This window comes from Mobula birostris, chromosome 4 (genome assembly GCF_030028105.1).
Source record: "Mobula birostris isolate sMobBir1 chromosome 4, sMobBir1.hap1, whole genome shotgun sequence".
NCBI lineage: Eukaryota > Metazoa > Chordata > Chondrichthyes > Myliobatiformes > Myliobatidae > Mobula > Mobula birostris.
Window position 1 is genome coordinate 169,862,626 of NC_092373.1, and position 24,505 is coordinate 169,887,130.

Consider the following 24,505-nt stretch of genomic DNA (forward strand, 5'->3'; position numbering starts at 1 on the left):
AGGAGCATCTTACACCTCCTTTGCTAGAGCGGCATCTTCACCTCGCTACCCATATCTACAGTATACTCCTCACATTTGTGTATGCTTCTGCCAAACTTCCCCTCAGTTTTCTACATTCTATGGAATAGAAACCCAACCTATTCAAGCTTTCCCCGACAGCTCAGGTTCCAACAACATAATTTTCTCTGCACGCTTTCAATCTTGTTGACATCTTTCCTGCAGGTAGGTGCCCAAAACTGTGCACCTCACCGATGGATAAATATGCCTCTGCTAAGGCTCATGCACCCCCCCACAAGGTCCGAATGAACACCTTGTGTGGCCCTCGGGATTTATCCACCCTAATTTACTTCAAGACAGCAAACTCCTCCTCCTCCTCTGGAATCTGTATTGGGCCCATGACCTCACGGCTGTTTTGTCTCATTTCTATAGACTCGGTGTCCATTTCCCAAGTAAATACAGATGCAACAAATCCGTTTAAAAGCTCCCCCCACTCTTTTGGCTCCACACATAGATTATCATTTTGATCTTCCAGAGGATCAATTTTGTCCCTTGCTATCCTTTTGCTCTTAATATATCTGTGGAAGCCCTGAGAATTCTCTTTCACCTTGACTGCTAGAGCAAACTCACGTCTTCTTTTAGTCCTCCAAATTTACTTCTTAAGTGTTCTCTTGCATTTTTTATACTCCTCAAGTACCTCATTTGTACCTGCCTCTATGTACCTCCTTCTTTTTCTTAACCATTGCCTCAATATCTCTCGAAAACCAAGGTTCCCTAAACCTGTTATCCTTGCCTTTTATTCTGGCAGGAACATACAAACTTTGCGTGCTCGTAATTTTACTTTTGAAGGTCTCCCACTTACCAAGTACACCTTTGTGAGAAAACAGCTTGTCCCAATCCACACTTGCCAGATCCTTTCTGATACTATCAAAATTGGCCTTTCTCCAATTTGGAATTTCAACCCGAGGACCAGACCTTGAAGCTGATGGCATTATAATCCCTAGATTTAATGTGTTGCCCTACACAAACTTCTGTCACCTGCCCTCCACACATATTCTTCACCCATTCCCATCAATACCCTCCAGACTATACCACTTACTTACATGTACGGGGCAACTTATTGTGGCCAATATATCTACCAACTGGAATGCTTTTGGAGTGTGAGAGGGAATCCCTGAGCATTCTGAGGTAATCTGTGAGGTTACGAGCAGAAGGTGTAAACTCCACAGAGACAGCTGCTGAGGTCAGATTGCACCCAACTCACTGGAGCTATGCCACTGGGCATTAATTAATTGAAGGATGGGGCAAACTGGTGGATGGTCAGTCATGATATTTCATGTTGAGGAGTCTCATAAATAACGAGGAAATACTTGATGCCTTGCCAGGCTCAAAGGTGGATAAATCCCCAAGACGATCTGGGAATTATTCCAGGGTGCTATGGGAGGCAAAGGAAGGGATCGCTGGGGATTTTCAAGTCTTCACTGAACGCAACTGAGGTACTAGATGATGGGATGAGACAGCAAAAATAGTTCCTCTTTTCAAAAAAGCAGCAGTGGAAAAGTCTGGTAAGTATAGGCCTATGAGCCAAACATATGATACAGGAAATATTTCTGAGCAAGAGGATTAATGATCACTTGGAACAGCAGGGATTAAACAGAGAGAACCTACATTGCTGGGTCAAGGACAAGTCCTGTCTGACCAATTTGAATGAATTTTTCGAAGATTTACAGTGCATGGATGTCAGCAACACCTTTGACAAGGTCCCACATAGGAAACCAGTTACTCTATTGGGGTATTCTATAGGCCCCCTGGTAGCAGCAGAGATACAGAGGAGCAGATTGGGAGGCAGATTTTGGAAAGGTGCAGAAATAACAAGGTTGTTATCGTGGGTGACTTTAACTTCCCTAATATTGATTGGCACCTGATTAGTTCTAAGGGTTTAGATGGGGCAGAATTTGTTAAGTGTGTCCAGGATGGATTCCTATCACAGTGTGTGGACAGGCCGACCAGGGGGAATGCCATACTAGATCTAGTACTAGGTAATGAACCGGGTCAGGTCACAGATCTCTCAGTGGGTGAGCATCTGGGGGACAGTGACCACCACTCCCTGGCCTTTATAATTATCATGGAAAAGGATAGAATCAAAGAGGACAGGAACATTTTTAATTGGGGAAAGGCAAATTATGAGGCTACAAGGCTAGAACTTGCGGGTGTGAATTAGGATGATGTTTTTGCAGGGAAATGTACTATGGACATGTGGTCGATGTTTAGAGATCTCTTGTGGGATGTAAGGGATAAATTTGTCCTGGTGAGGAAGATAAAGAATGGTAGGGTGAAGGAACCATGGGTGACAAGTGAGGTGGAAAATCTAGTCAGGAGGAAGAAGGCAGCATACATGAGGTTTAGGAAGCAAGGATCAGATGGGTCTATTGAGGAATATAGGGAAGCAAGAAAGGAGCTTAAGAAGGGACTGAGAAGTGCAAGAAGGGGGCATGAGAAGGCCTTGGCGAGTGGGGTAAAGGAAAACCCCAACGCATTCTTCAATTATGTGGAAAAAAAAAGGATGACAGGAGTGAAGGTAGGACCGATTAGAGATAATGGTGGGAAGATGTGCCTGGAGGCTGTGGAAGTGAGCGAGATCCTCAATGAATACTTCTCTTCGGTATTCACCAATGAGAGGGAACTTGATGATGGTGAGGACAATATGAGTGAGGTTGATGTTCTGGAGCATGTTGATATTAAGGGAGAGGAGGTGTTGGAGTTGTTAAAATACATTAGGACAGATAAGCCCCCAGGGCCTGACGGAATATTCCCCAGGCTGCTCCACGAGGCGAGAGAAGAGATTGCTGAGCCTCTGGCTAGGATCTTTATGTCCTCGTTGTCCACGGGAATGGTACAGGAGGATTGGAGGGAGGCGAATGTTGTTCCCTTGTTCAAAAAAGGTAGTAAGGATAGTCCGGGTAATCATAGACCAGTGAGCCTTACGTCTGTGGTGGGAAAGCTGTTGGAAAAGATTCTTAGAGATAGGATCTATAGGCATTTAGAGAATTATGGTCTGATCAGGGACAGTCAGCATGGCTTTGCGAAGGGCAGATCATGTCTAACAAGCCTGATAGAGTTCTTTGAGGAGGTGACCAGGCATATAGATGAGGGTAGTGCAGTGGATGTGATCTATATGGATTTTAGTAAGGCATTTGACAAGGTTCCACACGATAGGCTTTTCAGAAAGTTAGAAGGTATGGGATCCAGGGAAATTTGGCCAGGTGGATTCAGAATTGACTTGCCTGCAGAAGGCAGAGGGTGGTGGTGGAGGGAGTACATTCAGATTGGAGGATTGTGACTAGTGGTGTCCCACAAGGATCTGTTCCGGGACCTCTACTTTTCGTGATTTTTATTAACGACCTGGATGTGGGGGTAGAAGGGTGGGTTGGCAAGTTTGCAGATGACACAAAGGTTGGTGGTGTTGTAGATAGTGTAGAGGATTGTCAAAGATTGCAGAGAGACATTGATAGGATGCAGAAGTGGGCTGAGAAGTGGCAGATGGAGTTCAACCCGGAGAAGTGTGAGGTGGTACACTTTGGGAGGACAAACTCCAAAGCAGAGTACAAAGTAAATGGCAGGATACTTGGTAGTGTGGAGGAGCAGAGGGATCTGGGGGTACATGTCCATAGATCCCTGAAAGCTGCCTCACAGGTGGATAGGGTAGTTAAGAAAGCTTATGGAGTGTTAGCTTTCATAAGTCGAGGGCTAGAGTTTAAGAGTCACGATGTAATGATGCAGCTCTATAAAACTCTGGTTAGGCCACACTTGGAGTATTGTGTCCAGTTCTGGTCACCTCACTATAGGAAGGATGTGGAAGCATTGGAAAGGGTACAGAGGAGATTTACCAGGATGCTACCTGGTTTAGAAAGTATGCATTATGATCAGAGATTAAGGGAGCTAGGGCTTTACTCATTGGAGAGAAGGAGGATGAGAGGAGACATGATAGAGGTGTACAAGATAATAAGAGGAATAGATAGAGTGGACAGCCAGCGCCTCTTCCCCAGGGCACCACTGCTCAATACAAGAGGACATGGCTTTAAGGTAAGGGGTGGGAAGTTCAAGGGGGATATTAGAGGAAGGTTTTTTACTCAGAGAGTGGTTGGTGCGTGGAATGCACTGCTTGAGTCCGTGGTGGAGGCAGGTACACTAGTGAAGTTTAAGAGACTACTAGAAAGGTATATGGAGGAATCTAAGGTGGAGGCTTATATGGGAGGCAGGGTTTGAGGGTCAGCACAACATTGTGGGCCGAAGGGCCTGTACTGTGCTGTACTATTCTATGTTCTATAAAAGGTTTCCAGTTCCATGGGATCTAGGTCCAGCTGGCAAACTAGATCCACAATTTGCTCTACAATGGGAGATAAAGGGTGATTGTAGAGGATTGCTTTTGTAATTGTTTTATAGCAAGAGGATGTGGACGTCCAATGAAGGACATCCGTGGACAGATGTCAGGCTGGCTAGCGCTGTGGCTAGCCAGCAAGGACGAGGGTTGGTGGTCCCCCACAGGTCCACAAATATGCTCAGCTTGGTGGGTGCCGGGAATGGAGGACTGTGCTGGTAGGAGGCACGAGGTATGTGAATCAGCGAGTCTTGGCTTCGAAGCCTGGCGTTCGGGGTTCCGCTATCAGCAAGTCCTGGTGTCGATACCGAGGACTGAAATCTGAAGGTCAACTGGAAATACAAGATAAAGGTCAATGGCTGAAACCCTGGGTATGCGAGTCTATGAGTCCACTGGTTAAGTCAAAGGCTCAATGTTTGTGAGTCTGCAAGTCCACTGGAGGATGGAGGTCCGGAGGTGGCCTGTCCTGGAGTTGGCGGACTGTGTGTGTGTATGTGTGTTTAAGTGGGTGGGGTAGGTGGGGGGAAGGAAAGGGGCTTTGTTTTGCTGTTGCTTTGTTGTTGTTGTTCTATTGTGGTTACTGTTGTTGCTCATGCTGTTCTGTTAACCGCTGTGGGCATGCTACGTTGGCTTCAGAATGTGAGATGGCACTTGCAGGCTGCCCTCGGCACATACTTAGCTTGTGTTAGTTGTTAATGCAAATGACCTCTTTCACTATGTTTCAATGTACTTGTGATAAATAAGTGATCAGAATTTGAAAGAGGGAGAGAGCACTTGAAGCAGAGTTACTGACAGTGGTTCAGTGTTTGGACAAGCACCTAAAATGCTTAGACATAGAGGAAGATGGGCCAAGTGCTGGGAAATGGGAATGATATAGAAAGGAGCCCACTAGTTTGCATAGAGTTGGGGTGAAAGATCTGTTTATGTTCTGTATGACTCCATGGTATTTAATGGCTGAGTAGTTGAGGGCCTGTGCAATCTTCATCTGCTTTATTTCTAATGTAGGGATAGATCTGTATGAAAACAGGATGCGCCACAACCCAAAACGTTGACTGTCTATTTTCCTGCAATGATGCTGCTCAACCCACTAAGTTCCTTCAGCACCCTGTGTATTGCTGCAGATTCTGGCATTGGCCTCTCGCATGCCTCTCTTTAATGGCTGCAGTGGCCTGCTCATTTCCAGCGAGTCACCTCGCATCATTTACTTGCCAACAGCCCACGAGGGAAACAATCTGTAAACCTCATGGCAGCTCACATTGCCAAGATTTGATGGTTCCTTGGGAATTAAGGTTCGGACACTGGTGCCTCTGATGAACAAGTCATATTATTTTCTGGACCTTTTAATCATCTTTTTTGATTACAGTAAATCTCTTCCGTTTACCTGAAGGCACAAAGACAGTTTACCATCTGTAATGTGTCAATTGCTCCATTTTAAATCGTTTTTGAAGTGCAGTCACTATTGCACTGCGCAAGAAATGCAATATATATGAGTGCAGAGCAAGATCCCATGATCTATAAAGCAATGGTTTGTAAATGCTGAGGGATGGTTAAATACCTTTCAGGACTGCGCCACTCACTAACTTGAAAGGTTTCATGGTATTCCATGTCCACCAGGGAGAGCAGATGGTAGAATGTGGGCTCAAGATCCCACTTCATTGTACTAGGGGATCATTCAATTGCTTTATAACATCAAAGTCAAAGTTGTCTTTGAGCCCAGTGGTACGTGCTTTCAGGCTTGTATTTCCTTCCCGATGGGAGGGGGAGAAGAGAGAATGTCAGGGTAGCTGAGATCTTTGATTATGTTGGCTGCTTTACTGAGGCAACGAAAAGTGTAAAGAGAGTTCATAGAGGGAAGGCTCATTTCAGAATCATAATCAGATTTATTATTGTCTTAAATTACATGGAATGTGTTGTTCTGCAGCAGTGAAAAAACATAAATTACGATAAATCACATAAATAAATAGAGCAAAAAAAAGAAAAAAACATGGTAGGGTTCATGGACTGCTCAGAAATCTGATGGAGGAGGGTTTAAAGCTGTTACAGAATCATTGGGCATGGGTCTTCAGGGTCCTGAACTTCCCCCCTGATGGTAGAAATGAGGGTAGGTCCCAGATGAGGGATCTTAGTGATGGATGCCAGCTCCTTGAGGCATTGCCTCTTAAAGACGTCTTCAGTGGTGGAGAGAGCTGTGTCAATGAGGAAGCTGTCTGAGCCTACAACTCTCTGTAGTCTCCTGTGATCCTGTGCGTGTACTGGACTGTGACCATTTCTTGCAGTCTCAGTCAGATCAGACGTCACACTGAGCTGTGATGAATCCGGGCAGAGTGCTCCCGAAGGTGCATCTGGTAAAATTAGACTGTTTACAGTCTGAAAGTTGAATGAAAACAGCAGAGCTTATATTAAAGCTTTGATTTTTCCAAATGTTTACCTGAAAACTTGGCTCATAGACGAAGTTATTAGCAGACTATTACATTGTGAATTGCTGATCTTTGAGAATTTAAATGCAGAATGTCCTGTCAGAGAAGAAACCCGATATTCCTTCTGGTACAGTGTGTGTGAAAGTCCAGATTTCGTACTGTCAGCTCAGTGCGATGCAGGTTCACCTCCTGAATTGAGGCTTTAAGTCCTGCACTGGAAATTCGAGCATTAAGAATGAGGCAGTTGTAATCCTGAGATGGTTGTTGATGCCTGGAAGACATGTTAAACTAGGGCCTTCTCTGGACTGTCAGGTGGATTTAAGAGACCCCACAGCACTTCTTTGATAAAAAAAACAAATACACAATCCCTGTTTCCCCAGCCAGTAGGCATGTCTCAACCAACACTGGAGACTATTTGGTCATTATTACAGAAGATATATGAGCTGGAGCCATTCCTACACTACTCTGCAATAAGATTAGGACTGCCCACATTTTGGGTGCAACTCCACTTCCTGCATGTTCCCCGCACCTCTGAACTCCCCTAGCAACTAAAAATCTGTTCATCTTGGCCTCGAATATATTCAATAACTTTGGCTTCACAGCTCTTTGGGAAAGAAAATTCCTTTGGAGGCTGAGGGGAAGAACTGATAGAAGATTAATAGCAAGAGAAGCCAAAGATTTTAATGGGACCTGTGGGGCAAAGCTTCATGCATAGGTGCTGAGTTTATGGAATGAACTGCCAGAGGAAATGGTTGAGGCAGGTATCAACTAACAAGCACATGGAGTGGGTGGGGCTTGGAGGGATACAGACTTTACACAAGAGATTGGGACCGGTTGGGCTGAAGGCCTGTATTCGCACAGTATTGCTTTCTGATTCCGTGACTCTACTCTAATGAATTAGTCACTGAACTTTGAAATTTGCCCGACTCACACTACTCTCTAATATATTATTTAATTGGTTATTAATGCCATATCAAGTATGTTTTTTAGACGAAACTGCTGGGAATTCTAGTTAAATATATGATTAGTTGATAATGGACAAATACAATATATTGAATTGTATAAGCGATTTAGATTGGGGCAATTTGTGGTATGCAATTTACATGGTTTAAATAATGTGACTTTGTAAAAAGGTACTTTCAGACATTCCAATATAATTGACTAACTCGTTCAACGTAATTTAATTTTTAATGCACTAGTTTCACCACCACCACCCCACAAAAAAATGTTACGTCAGTGGGTGGGGAAGCAGGGAGGGCAATTTCCCTTTCTCCTCCTCCTCCTCCATCGCGTGCTCTTTGCTCAGCGAAAGAGTTGAATGTGACGGAAGTGGGGAGATAAGGGAAGCGCTTCAGCGAGCGAAGCCGGCCCCAGCAACACGGCGCTCGAATAGAACCTTGCTCCGCATTGTGGGTTGCTACACCGGGCGTTCCAATAGAACCTTATCCCGGATCGCTTGCCGGAGAGGTGAGGGACAGCGCTTGCAGTAGCAAGGGAGTTTTGACACATGCGAACGAATTCCTGCAAAATAAAGGAAGGAAAGAGGAGGGAGAGGGAGTAAGGAGACAGTGTTGGTCTCTGTGTTTGTTAATGGGTGGCGGAGGTCGGTATTGATTTTACAGTATTTTCAGGTCACGTCTTAATTGCAAATGTGATTTATTTTATCTTTTTCTGCAACCCAGTATTTTAAAACTTGCCCTTTAAGTTAGCGGCTCCTTCATAAGAGTAAACCTGGGATTTGCGGTAAACGACAAGTATGGTACATATTTTGCAACTAGGGTCCCGTTTTAAACATTCAACTTGTATTTCGGTTTTTCCAGCATTTTGTTATTTTTATCTGTCTTAACTATTCAGGAGTGTAGATTTTGAATCAGGAGCAAACTTTGCAAACAATCTTGCAAATTCTCAATTTAACCCAATGTAAGCGTGTGGTGTTATCTTGACTGACAGTAAGATTTGCCAATCGGAGCTTGCATCGCTGTTGCACCTTGGTTTCTGCCTTCTAATCGGCGTGTGGGGTTGGATTTGGTGGAGGCACGGGATTAGTGGGCGGGTCCGTGACATTCATGCCCAGTCTCCGAAAAGTAAAATTCGCTTATCATATGCTCATTTTGCGTGGGGTAAGGTTGGATTTTAGAATCTTCCTGTAGACACAAGTTTGCAATAGCAAGTATCTTTCTGGAGGCCTCTTTGTTAATAAGGCGGATCCTCGGCATGTCCTTTTATCCCACTGTAGCATTCAGCAAGTTAGAGCATGTGTATTTCCGTGGCCAAGACATGCATAGTTCGTCTACTGTTTAAAGCTGTTGCGTTGATTAATGCACCTCTCAGCAAAGAAATATGTATTTAAGAATGGTGGTGATCTTGCGCCACTGCTTTCGGAGTAATGATTAGTCTCCCAGAGGCAGAAAGGTCAGAGGTTCCTGGCTCTGCTGAGATGGCAAAGAGTGCGGAGCATATTTATGAAGATGTTGCCGGGGCTTGAGCGATTAATTATGGAGAGAAGTTGAGCAGGTTGGAATTTGATTAATTGGCGTATAGAAGACTGAGGGGTGATCTTATAGAAGTGGATAAAATCATGAGCGTCACGGTGTGAATGCACAGTCTTTTTCCCAGGATTAGAGCATTGAGAACTAGGGGATGCAGATCTGGGGTGGGAGGGGGAAGATTTAAACGGGGACTCCAGCGTTCAGGCAGTACTTTCACACAGTGGGCCATGTATGGAATGATCTGCCAAGGAAGCAATAGAGGCATTTAAAACGTAATTGGAAAGGAAAGGATCAGATGGATATGGGACTAATTTAGGAGGGAAGCTTTGTTGACATGGACCACAAACACTGAGGAGCCAGTTTCTGTGCTCTGTGACTGTATGAATGTATGGACAAGTCTAGTGTTGTATAGCTTTCTATATGTTACATAGAACTCATAGGGTTACCATTTTTTTGGGGGGGGGGGAGATGTTAAATTAAAGCTACTCCTGCTTTAGCAGTCCCAGAATACTTATTCAAAAATAATCAGGGGCCTTAATCCAAAGTTACAAGTTAATTGTCATATTTACAACTATAATAAAATACAAGTGCAATGGAAAAACTGACTTGCAGCAGCATCACAGGCAATGTTCCCTCTAAATAATAATGATCAGGGTGCTCAAAAATCCCGTGCTATGCAATTTTTTGCCCAGTGACAATAACGTGCGCATTGAATTTTATATATAGTCCATGAGCCTGTAGGGTTGGTTGGTACCATCTGAGGGGAATAATGCTCATAGTGATTTTTGGCAAGGTATACATCTCTAGAGTTAGAAAATATGTGATAGCATTGTACCAGTAGTAGCTTTATCACTTCAAATAAGTAATCACTTTTTGTATATATTCCATATTAACGTTAGTACAGCAGAAAATGTTACCCCCCACCCCCAAAAAGGTTAAAAACCTCATTTGGGAGAGATTTCTGGAGTTTTATCAATGTCATGATATTTTCCATATTGTATCAAATCAAAACAATGTTAAGCTTTTGTCATAGCATATAGATTTACAGTACAATAATTCAAATGTGGGGTTCCACACAGCCATAACCTAGGCCCCATTTGGTTGTAAAATGAATATATTTAATCAAAGACTGCTTTGCATACTTTGTTTTCCATACTTTAATAACCTATTAATAATCATAATAATTTTCCAAGTCTTCCACATCTTTATCTGAACTTTCCACACTCTCTGAGGTGGATGCCTGGTTTTCACAGTCTGCCAGTTTACACATAACAGTACACCTGAGGCTGTTGTGTAGTAATGCTTGATAGCTCCAGCATTCGGGCTGAACCGTGATGTGCCTCCAGGAGTCTGTGTGTCTTTCTTCACTGTGGCTTCAATGGCCTGGTCCACAGGGATCTGCCCAAAGGGGTTGTTACTTGACAGCTGTACTGAGAATTGACCTGTCTTGAAGGCCTCATACACAGAAGGATTCTTCTCTGGGAGGTTCATCATCTGAGCAAAGTAATGGGACAGGTACCTGGCATAATTCATCTTATCATAGGCAAAGCACCGTGGGATCATGGTTCTTATAGCATGGAGGTGCAACTCCCAGTCCCCCTCACGAGAGGTGCACAGAAGCCCAAGTACCACGTTCTCTAACATGTCAATGTATGATATCCAGAATGTGGAAAGCTCTCCATTGTTGTGACAGAGGTGTTCCAGAAAGTCTGTCCACACGGTTACCAGCTCAGCTAAGAGTGGAATTTGCAGCAGATGGTTCAACTTCTGTTGGTTCAAGTCACTGGCCATGTCGTTCACATGGTCTAAGAATGATTTGGTCATCCCACTCCTCTCTGGAAAGTTGTCCTCAACCCACGGTATGAACTCTGCCCATGCGAGTCTCATCAGTGCTTCATGGATGTACTTGTGGACCCTGACAGCATGATTGTAGTGTTTACCATCAAGGACTCCATTGACGGACCCCTCTGTGACAATTCCAGCCTCTATGCATATGTCTTTTAGACCAGCATTCCAAAATCGCTTTCCTAGGATGGCTAAGGCATTACGTATGGTACGGAATGTCCCCATCCTGAGAAGAATGTTGGAGAAGCGCTCTTTGTGCTTCCAAGCAATTTCAGTGGCTTTTGCAGAGTGCTTGATCCGTGACTACCACAATTGTTTCTAGATGACGTTCCTTCCTGATTAGCTCTGATTGGTTCAGGATTTCAAATACTGTGATCAACTCTGTGGCTGGTGAATTGATGGTTGGCAGATACCCAACAATATCTTGTGAGATTGGTTCTTGGTCCCTGGTGCTGATATTAAAACCAGTCCAGCTTCGGATTGTCTGATTGTCTGGATCTGTTTGCCTTGCAAGTGTCCACACCAGGTTCTTGCAGGCAAGAAAAACAGCTTCCTTGGTTTCCTGGACACAGTGTTCCCTGGTTGGGAGAGGCTGTGGGCCCACATGTGCAACTGCTACATATACTTCCGGTTCTTGGTCCTCATTGGTGACTGATCTCTGCTTCAGTTTCTCAATGTGTGGAAGCTCGGCTCTTGGCAGATGTGGTCCATAGACATTGGCCTGTACCACTATGCCATTGACTGTATGTGATGTACTCTTACCAGTGAGAGTTTCCTCAAGTCTATATATATTGTCCCATGCAAGATTGGTGAAGACATGAGGCTTGATGGAGGCAGAAAGCTAACACTGCTGCAATGTTATCACATATTTTCTAGCACTAGGGGTGTATACCTTGCCAAAAATCACTATAAGAATTATACCCCCCCCCCCCAGATAGTACCAGTGGCCCAAATTTGGGGTCCTGGCTCACGGACTACAGCTAGTCCTTTCAACATCTGGTAGGTTTCAATGAGCTCCCCATGCATGCTTCTAATTTCCAATGAAAACAGGCCCAAAGCTGACAAATGCTCCTCGTGTTAACTCCTTCATTCCCAGAATTATCTTCTTGTATTGAACTGTCAAAGGAAGTCATATGGGCAAGTACATTTGCAACATTTAGAAGACATTTGGGTGGTTTCATGGATGGGGAATGGGCCAAATGCAGGCAAATTGGGCAAGTTGATTGGTGTGGATGAGTTGGGCTGAAGACCATGTTTTCTGTGTGTATGGCTATTATTATGTTGCTATTTTGGGGTAAAAGGGCTCTTGCTTTGCTTAAGTAGACTGTCCTGTTTCCTACACCAGTCAGGTACTTGAATGACTAAAGTGAAAGGTGCTATAGAAATCCACTGGTTCTCCCTCCATTCCAGCATTCAGCGTGTCGGAGCCTGTTCAATTGTGAGGTAGCATTCCTCAGCCAATCCTGCCTGATGCCACTCACCTGTGCTGTTGAAATGGCAGCTATTTTTCTTAATGCTGCTGTCAACAAAGGAGAAATATGTATTTTAGTGAGCTCATAATGTGCTTATTGTACCACTCCTCTCTGTGAAAAGATGATGTATAGATTTCATGAACATGTGGTTTTGCGGTTGACTTAGATTAGAGGAAACTTGCCCAGTTCACCTAGTGTGAAAACAGGAAATGCTGGGAAGTGCACAGCAGGCCAAGGAGCAGTTGTGGGACTAACTGACTCAAATCATAATTGATCAGAAACCCACTTACTAATGGGCCAGTACAAGAGATTTTGGAGCTGTCCTTTCCAACTGAAGCTTATTGTCTTTTCAACATGTACTTTGCTTGAAGGCAAACAAAAAATGAATCTGTATTTACATAGTGCCTTTCACATCACTGTCAGAACAAGCCAATGCATTTTAAAATGAAGAAATGTCTTTTGGTGCCATCAACATTGTAATGCAGGAAATGTCACAGCCAGTTTTGTTCCCTCAGGCAGAGTGAGTGCAAACAGATTTGATTTTGGTGATAGATGCTGGGAGAACTTGGTGGGTCAGGCAGCATCTCTGGAGGGAAATGGATAACCAACATTTCAGGTTGAGGCATTTCATCTGGACCAATGCAGAGTCCAAATGATGTGACCCAAGTTCATGTCCTTCCACAGATGCTGCCTAACCCTCTGAGGTCTTCCAGCAGCTTATTTGTTACTCCAGATTCCAGCATCTGCAGTCTCTTGTTGATAGCTTTAGCAATATTTGTTGGAGGGCAGGTATTGGCTCTCACACACCCCGGGGAACTTCACCATCTTTTCAGGCTGGTGCCGTGGGATCTTTTTATTCCACCTGAGGGAACAGATATGGGTTTAGGTTTAATGTGTCCTTGGAAAGATGGCTGCTTGAACCTGAATTGCAACAGTGCAGCACCTCCTCAGCACCACAGTAATCCCAGCCCAGATTTTGCTCAGGTGTCTCTCAATGGGACAAAAATCCACAACTTTCATGGTTGCCTTTTGTTTTGTAGGGAGGTTACGTTTTCTTGATCAAACTGTATAGATCTTTAGCTGATTGGATTCTTGCTCATTTCTCAATTTCATTTCTTTTTCCACACAATTTTCAGCCCATTCTTTCCCAAAAACAAGCAGCTCCACCCATGGATTATATCCGCACTCTCTGCTGCCTTGGCAAAGCAGTCAACCTAATCACAGACCCCTCACACCTCAGACATACCCTTTTCTCCCCACTTCCATCAGGTAGAAGATATCCTAGTTTGTGCGTAGGTGCTGCCAGGTTAAGGTCAGCTTCGCGCCTACTGTTATAAGACTCCAGAATGGAACTATTATGTGATAAAGCTAAACTCTTGGTCTCCCTGATGACTACATCTGTGGGAAGTGTAGCCAACTCCAGCTCCCGAAAAAATACATCAAGGAGATGGAGCTGGAGTTGGATGAACTAAGGATCATCTAGGAGGCAGAGCAATTGATAGGTAAGACTTTTGAGCAGGTGGTTACACCCAGAGTGCAGAATTCAGATGGATGAACACCGAGACAGGTAAAGGGAGTAAGAAGTCAGTGCAGGGTCCCCCTGTGGCCATACCCATCAGCATCAGGTATACCCTTTTGGATACTAATGAGGGGGATGAGCTATCTGAGCAAGGCAGCAGCAGCACTGTGGTCAGCTCTGAGCCTGAGAAGGGTAGCATGAAGTCAGGTAGAGCAGTAGTCATAGGCGACTCAACAGTTAGGGGGGAACAGATAAAAGATTCTGTGGCAGCAAAAGAGGCGCCAGGATAGTGTGTAGTCTCCCGGGTGCTAGGGTCCAGGATGGCTGTGAATGGTTGCAGAATATTCTTGAAGGGGAGGGTGAGCAGCCAGGAGTCATGATACAGCTTGGTACCAATGACATAGGCAGGAGTGGGGTAGAAGTCCTGTGCAGTAAGCTTGGGGAGCTAGGAGGAAGGCTGAGGACCAGGACCTCCAAGGCAGTAATCTCCAGATTACTCCTGGTGTAACGAGCTAGGGAAGGTCAGAACAGGAAGATAGCGCAGCCGCATGAGTGGCTGAGGAGATGCGGCAGGGTTTCAAGTTCTTGGATCATTGGACCTTGGTCAATCGTGGGGGTGACTTACAGCTGACTGAAAGGCTTGAGCTTGTAGACATTAAGAAAGAGGATGTGCTGGTGCTTTTTAAAAGTCCGGACGAGCTATACCCCAGGCTGCTGTGGGAAGTGAGGCAAGGAGATTTGGAGCCTCTTGTGATGATCTTTGCATCGTCAGTAGGGATGGGAGAAGTACTGGAGGATTGGAGGGTAGCAGATGTTGTACCCTTGTATAAGAAAGGGAGTAGAGATAACCCAGGAAATTATAGACCAGTGAGTCTAACTTCATTAGTGGGCAAGTTGTTGGAGAAGATCCTGAGAGGCAGGATTTATGAACATTTGGAGAGACATAAGGGATAGTCAGCATGGCTTTGTCAAGGGTAGATCATGCCTTGTGAACCTGATTGAATTCTTTGAGGATGTACCAAAACGCATTGATGAAGGTAGAGCAGTGTATGTAGTGTATATGGATTTCAGTAAGACATTTGATAAAGGTACGCCATGCAAGGCTCCTTCAGAAAGTAAGGAGGCGTGGTATCCAAGGAGACCTTGCTTGGTTGATCCAGAATTGGCTTGAACACAGAAGGCAAAGGTTGTTTGTATATCGTTCATATTCTCCAAGGAAGTTGGTGACTAGTGGTGCTCCGCAGGGATCTATTCTGGGACTTATCCTCTGTGTGATTTATTTTTTATATATATAAATGACCTGGATGAGGAAGTGGAAGGCTGGGTTAGTAAGTTTGCTGATGGCACAAAGCTTGGGGGTGTTATGGATAATGTGGAGGGCTGTCAGAGATTACTGTGAGACATGGATAGGATGCAGAGCTGGTCTGAGAAGTGGGAGATGGAGTTCAACCCAGATAAGTGTGAGGTGGTTGATTTTGGAAGGTCAAATTTGAAGACAGAATATCATATTAATGGTAAGACTCTTGGCAGTGTGGAGAATCAGAGAGATCTTGGGATCTGTGTTCATAGGACTGTCCAAGCTATTGTGCAGCTTGACGGTGTTGTTAAGAAGGTGTCTGGTATGTTTGCCTTCATCAACTGTGGGATTGAGTTCCAAGAGCTGTGAGGTAATGTTAAAGCTATCTAAGACCTTAGTTAGACCCCACTTGGAGTACTGTGTTCAATTTTGGTCACCTCATTACAGGAAGGATGTGGATACTATAGGAAGAGTGCAGATGAGATTTACAAGGATGTTGCCTGGATTGGAGAGCGTGCCTTATGAGAATAGGTTGAGTGAACTTGGCCTTTTCTCCCTGGAGTAATGGAGGATGAGAGGTGACCTGGTAGAGCTGTCTAAGATGATGAGTGGCATTGATCGTGTGGATATCCAGAGGCTTTTCCCCAGGGCTGAAATGGCTAACATGAGGGAGCATAGTTTTAAGGTCCTTGGAAGTAGGTACAAGGGGGATGTCAGGGGTAAGTTTTTTCCACACACAGAGTGGTGGGTGTGTGGAATGCACTGCTAGCGACAGTGGCAGAGGCGGATATGGTAGGGTCGCTAAGAGACTCTTGGATAGGTGCATGGAGCTTAGAAAAATAGAGGGCTCTTCAGGAGGGAAATTCTAGGCAGTTTCTAGAGTAGATTACATGTTCAACGCAGCATTGTGGGCTGAAGGGCCTGTAATGTGCTGTAGACTTCTGTGATCTCCCAATCTATCCTGTGGCCCCTGCACTTTGTCTATCTGTTCTATGCCTCATCTTTAACTGTAACTCAATATTCTGCAGTCTTTTTTCTCTCTTTTTTGTACTACCTAAATGTACTTATGTATGGAATGATCTGTCTCTATGGCAGACAGACAAAAGCTTTACACTATCTCAGTATCTATGACAATAATACTCTAGTTGTATTACATTGTCGTGTAAAGTGGTTATAGAGTTGCTGAACTGTATTGATTAGGTTTGTGCTGATTGGTGCAAGAATTTGAATGGTTGAAGGGAAGTAGCTACTTTTTAAATGTGTGGTGAAGGTGTTCCCACAATAAAATTATGCTGAGAATGTCAGTACTTTGCCCCTTTGTTAATAGGAGGTCTGTGGAGACAGAGAAAGAAAGGCGGGCAGAGTTAATTTCCAGCTTCATTGCTTTGATCTTGTCGGTTCAGATCTGAGTGTCATAACACTGTCTGTCCTCGGGCAAAATGTATTTCTTTTAAAGAAAAATCACAATAAATGAGGGCAGGCAAGTACAAGTTAACAATCAGGACTTAAATATCCAGTGGAAAATAAGAGAGAACACAGATGCTGGAAATCTGGAGCAACACACCAAGTGCTGGAGGAGCTTGGGAGGTCAGGCAGCATTTATGGAAGAAAATGGACAGCTGATGTTTCAGATTGAAATCTTCAGTTCATCTACTGTTGGCACTCTGAATAGTACTGTGTCCTCTCTGATGTGATCATTCTCCGTATTCCCTAGGCTACTCTCATTCTATTGTTTGACAGTGGTAAGATTGTCCCAAACTCTGTTCCTCGTGTCCTAATGCCCCAAATCCCATTCATTTGTCATACAGGATTTATTGACATTTTTGCCGACGTGTTAAGCAACTTATCTTTAATGTCTGGGTCTTTGACCATAGCCCCCTTTACCAGCGCCACCATTCCCTGAGTCTGAGCGATTTACTTTACGTGGGCCTTGTGCTCGTCTGTGATTTGCATGTCTTTACAAGGAGAACAGGATGAGTCGGGGATGAGTGGGGTTGGGAGACGCAAGATTGAAGATTTGAGACTGCAGACATTGGGATGTGGAGCGACAAACAAAGGAATCTGTGGGCAAAGGGATGGTTGACAGTCCTATACTGGTTACGTCTGCCTAATTTCCTCTTTCTCACCATCCCTCACCACCTGCCCTATCTCACTCCAGTTTCTGCCTCAGCATTTTTTCTGCCTCCTCCTTCACATGGCTCCATTTGCTTATCTTTCCCCCATTCTCCCTCTCATCTGGTCCTCATCGGCACATTTGGAACGAGTGCAATAGGGTAGTTCAACACAGGATAGGATAGGCCCATTAGCCTACAGTGATGCCAATCCAAACTAATCCCTTTCTGCCTGCATGTGATCTATATCCCTCCTCTCCCTGCCTGCTCATGTGTCAGTCTAAATGCTGTTAAAGGTTGCTATCATATCTGCCTCCACCACCTCCCCTGGCAGCACATTCCAGGTATCTGTCCCATTTTGTGTAATAAACTGCCTCATAAATCTCCTTTAACATTCCCTCTCACCTCAAAGCTAGGTTATTTTGTGTTTGCCATTTCCACCTTTATAAATACTCTAACAAATTTATGCCCTCTTAAATTTGTATACCTATCAAATCACACCTTCCCCGCTTCGAACACTAGAGAAAATCGAAGTTTATCCAATTTCTCCTTTTCAGATAACCCTCCCCCAATCCAGGCCACATTCTGCTCCAAAGCCTCCACTTGCTTCCTGTGATGCGGAGACTAGAAATGCACACAATAATCGCTTCAAATGTGGCCACCACAGTTTTATGCAACAGCGGTATAACTTTCTGACTTTCAGTCTCAGCGCTGTAAACCAGAGAAAGCAAGCCACGACATACTGCACATTTTCCACCCTATCTACTTGTGTTGCTACTTTCGGCAAACTCTACACCTGTACTATAGGGGCCCTCTGTACATCAGTGCTGTTGAGAGTTCTGCTACTTTCTATGTACAGTGTTATCAGATTAACTGATTCCTCGTGCATTTAAGTCAAAATCATATGACACAAAAATTAGCCCTTCAGCCCATCATGTCCATTCCATCTCTACACGATTTCTTCTTACCTGCATTAGGTCCATAGCCTTTTATGTCTTGGTGATCCAAGTACTTGTCTCGATGCTAAAGTATCTTTAGGTAGAAGGAATCTTAATTTTGACTTTCATCATGTTAGTTTGATAGGAGGAGTGAATTTTTATCCCAGGAACACCAACCTCGTTGAGACGGATTGCGCAAATGCTGCAATGATAGCTAGATTTAGCTTCATTTGTGACATACACATCAAAACATACAGTGAAATACATCAAAGTTAGCAAGGATTGTGCTGAGCAGCATGCACGTTTTGCCGTACTTTGGTGCCAACATAGCCTACCCACAACTGTAACCCATACATCTTTGCAATGTGCACGGAAACTGGAGCACACAGAAGAACCCCACGGGAGAATGTACAGACAGCGGCAGGAATTGAACCTCAAAGTTATATCTGACGCTGCAAAGCGAAGCACTGCCATTCTACCTCTGTCTGGGCCAGCTAGCCCTTTCCACTGTCAGATATTTAGGAGCTGAACGTCAACACTTCTTTCTATCACAGTTCTGTTATTCATTGATGTTTAATGTCAGCAAATTTTGTGGCACTGAATTAAATCTTGCCAGATTAAAGCGGGTTCTGGGGATTATGTTCTTGGGTGCCTTTAAGGATATGCATGGACAATTGCATGTGTGAGCTGCTACCTCTGTTAGAAAGTCATGCAGTGACTAGAACACTTATTCAGACTGGGACTCCAGTGCAGTAGAGGCAGAGGTGCCAGCACTTGGATGAGCTGTTAAAAGATGAAAATTCCAAAATACAGCCACCCACTTAGATTCAAATCCACATGATCAAGCCTGCATACCTTCTGGGTACCTCGAAGCTCTGGAGTTTATTTTGAATATGTGGTAGAGTTATTCCTAGTGACCTCAGGGTACATCTGTATCTCAACCAGTATCCCTGGTTATTCAGGCCAGTATGACATTGTTTTTCTCAGAGTCAGGTTTAGTATTACTTACGTGTTGTGAAATTTGTTTTGTGGCAGCAGTGCAGTGCAATACTTAAACACTATAAATGACAATAGAAATATATTTAAAAAATTAATTAAATGGTGCAGAAATAGTGAGGTAGTGTTCATGAATTGGTTTATTGTCTGTTCGGAAATCAGACTGCAGAGGGGAAAGAAGCTGTTCCTAAAATGTTGAGTGTTTCTCTTCAGGCTCCTGCACCTCCCCTCTGATGGCAATAATAAGAAGAGAGTATGTCCTGGTTGATGGGGGTACTTGATGGATGCTGCCTTTTTGAGGCATCGTGTTTTGAAGGTGTCCTGGTTGCTGGGGTGCTTTCTCAGCACAGCTCTTCTCCATTGTTTATTATATGAGAAGCAACAATACGAACATTACTTCAATGCCCTGAAGATAAGCAAGCCTTTTTCTTCATCTCATGGTTCTGGGTCCAAATATTTTGAGTGCATTTTGGAAAAGCACCCCACACTTGTCCAGCTGCAGTAGGAACAATACTCAGTACTATACAGGAGAATTGTACAGCCGAATAACGATGAAAAGAAAGTGAACAAGATGACCTTCCAAGTTGTAAAACTGAGCTGAAGTAGAAGAATACACGTTTGCAGAATAAATTTAGCTGCCTAGCTTGTAAGATTTACACTGGATTTAACGCAGTCTTTTGGGAGAAACAGTAATAATTTATAAAGACAGGGTTTGCGAGAAGCAGGCTAAGCCCAGGAAAATAACTGCTGGCTTTGCACTGATCGTTAGACCTCCCTGCAACATACTGGCAGATCCAAATTCAATATCTTGGACCCTGGCAGTAGGGCTAGGACATTGTGTACTTAAGTTTCATCCAATCAGCTTAAGTTCACCCATGCAAGCTGATATATATATATAGAGTCTTGTATTAAATGCTGCTGAGTATGTGGACAATGTCTTCTGAATGTTTACACAAAATGCTGAAGGAACTCAGCAAATCAGGCAGCGCCTATGGAGGGGAATAGCAAATCAACATTTCGGGGTGAGGCCCTTCATTAGATGTTGCCTGACTTGCTGAGTTCCTCCAGCATTTTGTGTGTGTTGCTTACAATTTCCCCCAATTGCAGGATTTCTTGATGCTTAGTTTTTGTCATTGTCTAAACTCGATGAGCTGAATGATCTTCTGAGTGTTATTTGTTACTTGCTAATCAGAATTTCCTGGTCTGAGTCACTTCCCACCTCTGCAGCTCACGCTGTTACCGGATTCTTCCACCTCTTCTGTTTGGCCCACTTCCCCTTAACCCCATTGCTACTCTTTATCTCAACCACTTTCCAGACATCGGTTCCCTTTTTTCTAGGCCATTGAGGTTGTAACTGAACCCAATGAATTGTGGCCTCTGCAACAGCTTTTTTAAAGCACTTTTTAGCACTCTCTTGGAAATCGTAGTTGAGTTATCATCAAATGCACAAGTACATGTATGCATAGATGCAATGAAGAATGCATGTGTAGCGGCATTGCAGGTACTCAGCATCATATAAGCTGCATTCACAAGAAAAAACAAAATAAGCCAGATGCAGTGTTTACAAGAGCAAAATGTTATTTCAGTGGTTCAATTTAATGTCAGAGAATGTATACAACTTGAAATCCTTACTCTTCGCAGACAGCCATGAAACAGAAAAATCCCAAAGAATGAATGACAGAAAACGTTAGACACCCTCCAAAGTCCCCCTCCCCCTCCCATGCACAATCAGTAGCAAAGGCATCAAACCGCCCCTTCCTCCAGCAAAAGCATCAACCCGCCGCCCCCCCCACCAGCCACCATGCAAACAATAACAAAGCCCTCAGAGACCATGATCCTGTGTCCATCAAAAACTGTCTGTTCCGACCCTTCGACAACTCAAACAGTCTCTCCCATTCACTGGCCGGGGGTAGAGATGGTGCTCCTGCAACAATGAGAGGGGAGGCCAACAGCATGCTGTTTCAATTTTCGATGTTATCTATAGTGTCGCTTATTTGAGTTCCCCCCCCCCCACTTGAAAGCCAGCAGACTCTCTTTCTCACCTTCGAGAGATAGATCGCTCGAGTGCAGAGGCCTCTGGTAGTTGCGCCTGCTGTTTCGGTGTTTCAATCTGCCGCTCCGCTTCAGTCAGCAACATCGGCGAGGGATTGGGTGGCACCCCGAAGGCACACGTCTTCCAGGACGCTCCTGGGGATACCAAAATGGCGGCTGCTTGTCGAGTTCGGAGGGCAAGAATCCACTGCCTGTGGAGAATGTAGTTTGAGCGCAGCTGTAGATCATGAGCTCCGACAGAACCCCAGCCACCTTGAAATGGGAGAAAGAAACATGAGAAAAGGAGATTTAAACTGTTTGGATGATTTGGAAGAAGTTGCCCAGGTCTGTAAAAACCTCTGGCACCATCTTTTAGGGCAAAGTGGTCATAGTGTTGCTATTCTACATTCACTGTCCACTGATTTTGTGTGTGTGTGTGTGTGTGTGTGTGTGTAAGTAAGTGGTGGTCTGCATCCATTTCAAGGTTTGACATGTGCATTCAGAGATACTCTTATGCAAATTGTTGTAATGTGTGGTTATCTGAGTTACTGTTGCCTTCCTGTCAGCTTGACCCAGTCTGGCCATTCAGCTCTGCCCTCTGTCATTAACAAGGCATTTTTGCCCTCAGGACTGTTACTCGCTGGATGTTGTTTGCCTTTCATACCCTTCTTTGAAAATTCTAGAGACTGTTGAGTGAAAATCCCAGAAGATCAGCAGTTTCTGAGATACTCAAACCATCCTGTCAGGCACCAACAGTCATTTTATGGTCAAATTCACTTAGACACATTTATTTCCCATTCTGATGTTAAATTTGAACAACAGCTGAACCTCTTGACCATGACTTCATGATTTTATGCACTGAGTTGCTGCTCATAATTGGCTGATTATATTTGCATTAATGAGGTGTACCTAATAAAGTGGCTACTGAGTGTAAGTTAATTAATTGCATCAAGAACCAAATGGTCGGGGGTGGGGTGGGGGAGGTAGTTTCAGGGTTCTGTATCTCCTGCCCGACGGTGTGCATTTGTTGATATGGTAAAACTTAACGCTTCATGAACCTCCTGTACAGAAGCAGTTTTCAAGTCCTTACCAGATGGAGGGTTGAAGCATGTAGACTAACAATTGGATAGAATAAACAAGGCAGTTGCGTATTAAAACTGTACATTCTTGAGTTTATTTTTGTTAAAGCTGCTTCGGTAGATGCATTCAAAATGAAAAATGTGCAGGTTCCCGGGTTCAAAACTAGTCGGGTCCACTCTTGAGTACGCTTTCCATCCATGCCAGGTTGAGTGTCGAGATCGCAACTCGATCTCGTAAAATAAAGGGAAAATACTGCGAAAGGTGTCTGTGTGGGGAGTGGTGCGCCACTCAGTCAGTCTCTCTCTCTCTCCCCTGCCTTCCCCCTCCCCCCTCTTCCCCCCCCCCCCTCTTCCCCCCCCCGTGTGAAAACCATGAAAAAGAATCATCATGGACGCCCAGACGAGCATGCACGCACACGCACAGACGAGCATGCACGCACACGCACAGACGAGCACGCACGCACACGCACAGACGAGCACGCACGCACACGCCAAAAAAAAAACCGCAATGATGGTGAGAGGTTGTTGGACATTGAATTGAGCCGTTGCCTCCAAATCTCAATCTCCAGATCAGGATTAGATTAGATTCAACTTTATCGTCATTGTGCCAAGTACAGACACAAAGCCAATGAAATACAGTTAGCATCTAACCAGAAATGCAAAGAATAGTGTTATTTAGGAAATAACTGCGAATAAAAGTTAAGTGCTACTGCACACAAATATAGAAGTACTGAGACAGTCCAGTATGGGTGCAATACTGCTTAGCGCTGTGATGTGAGGTTCAGTAGGGTCACAGCCTCAGGGAAGAAGCTCACTGTGAGGGAATCACTGGCCACTCAGGAAGGGAAGGAGCTCTTGAGGTGGCACTCACAATATCAAGTCCATTCACCTGAGGCATTCACAAGTCCAGTGTACATGATGGAAGGAGTGTGTCACATCTCAAACCATCTAAGTAACCTATGTCCCACTTGACAGAGCTTGCGGTCCCCACATATTCCTCGTTGACTCCTGGATCCACAAACTCTATTGAAAGCAAATCATCCATTATGCGGAGGAACATCTCCTATGGGAGAGAACGTCGGCACACAGTTGCACCATAAAATCGATCCCGGACACGGTGCATCTCATTATAACCAATGGCCTTGGAGCAGTCTGCTCGAGGTTTGAAAGCCCACCCAGTGTTCCTGGCCTGTACTTGACTGATAGGAAGATTTTGTAGGAGTTCTAAATAGGTAAAGCATCTTCACCGGTTTTTAGTTTGCACTTGCCATTTTGTTGTGGGTGTTAACGCGGGTATCAATCTGTGAGGCTGGTGTAGGGAATCACTAATTGGGAGCTTGGATTCTTCTTCACATTGTGCAGAATATTAATACTTGTACCAAGCAATCAGTGGAACTTTCCAAGCTAAGTGTTTGCAGATGCCAAGCGCAAGCAGTCTAGCAGCAACATCAGTGATGTTAAAGCTACGTTTACAACTTATTGGCTGTGAAGTAGTGGGCCATCCACATGCTGCCATGACAGGTAGCTTGTTCATTGTCCTTGTCTGTTCCCTGCTTAAAGCACACACTTCCTTTTGTCAAGATGATGCTGCAGTCTTGGCTCCTCTTCAAGTGTGGTGATGCAGGTTTGGCTGAGTTTGCAGGCAAGGTGACAGGAAAAAGACAATCACAGCCAAAGCAATTTTCCATTCTCCTGTTTCTAACCTTGGTCACCAGATGGTATTTTGATATGGTTCGTTGGCTTGTGCTTCCCCTTGCAAGGCCCTCAGCCTAAACTCAGTAGATAATGAAACCCATCTGGTTTAGTGTCTTTTGGGTAAGATGTTAAATTAAGGCTTTGTCTTCCCAGAGGTAGAAATAAGTTACTAAGGTACCAATTTGTAGAAGAGCAGGAGTTCTGTGTTCTGGCCAATGATGATCACTTAAGTAGCATCACA

At 44.3% G+C, this 24,505-nt stretch overlaps 1 protein-coding gene across 10 annotated transcripts in view; it reads left to right on the forward strand.

Moving 5' to 3' along the window:
* The first annotated feature begins 8,100 nt into the window (after positions 1 to 8,100).
* Positions 8,101 to 24,505, forward strand: part of LOC140196738 (PDZ and LIM domain protein 5-like) — a 261,799-nt gene continuing 245,394 nt past the window's right edge. For 8 of the 10 annotated variants that reach the window (XM_072256439.1, XM_072256443.1, XM_072256444.1 and 5 more), the window contains exon 1: positions 8,101 to 8,259. The gene's annotated coding sequence lies outside the window, so the exon portion shown is untranslated. Of the gene's footprint in view, positions 8,260 to 8,296; positions 8,396 to 9,281; positions 9,307 to 24,505 lie in introns of those variants that run through there. The other 2 variants (XM_072256441.1, XM_072256442.1) reach the window with 2 other exon arrangements.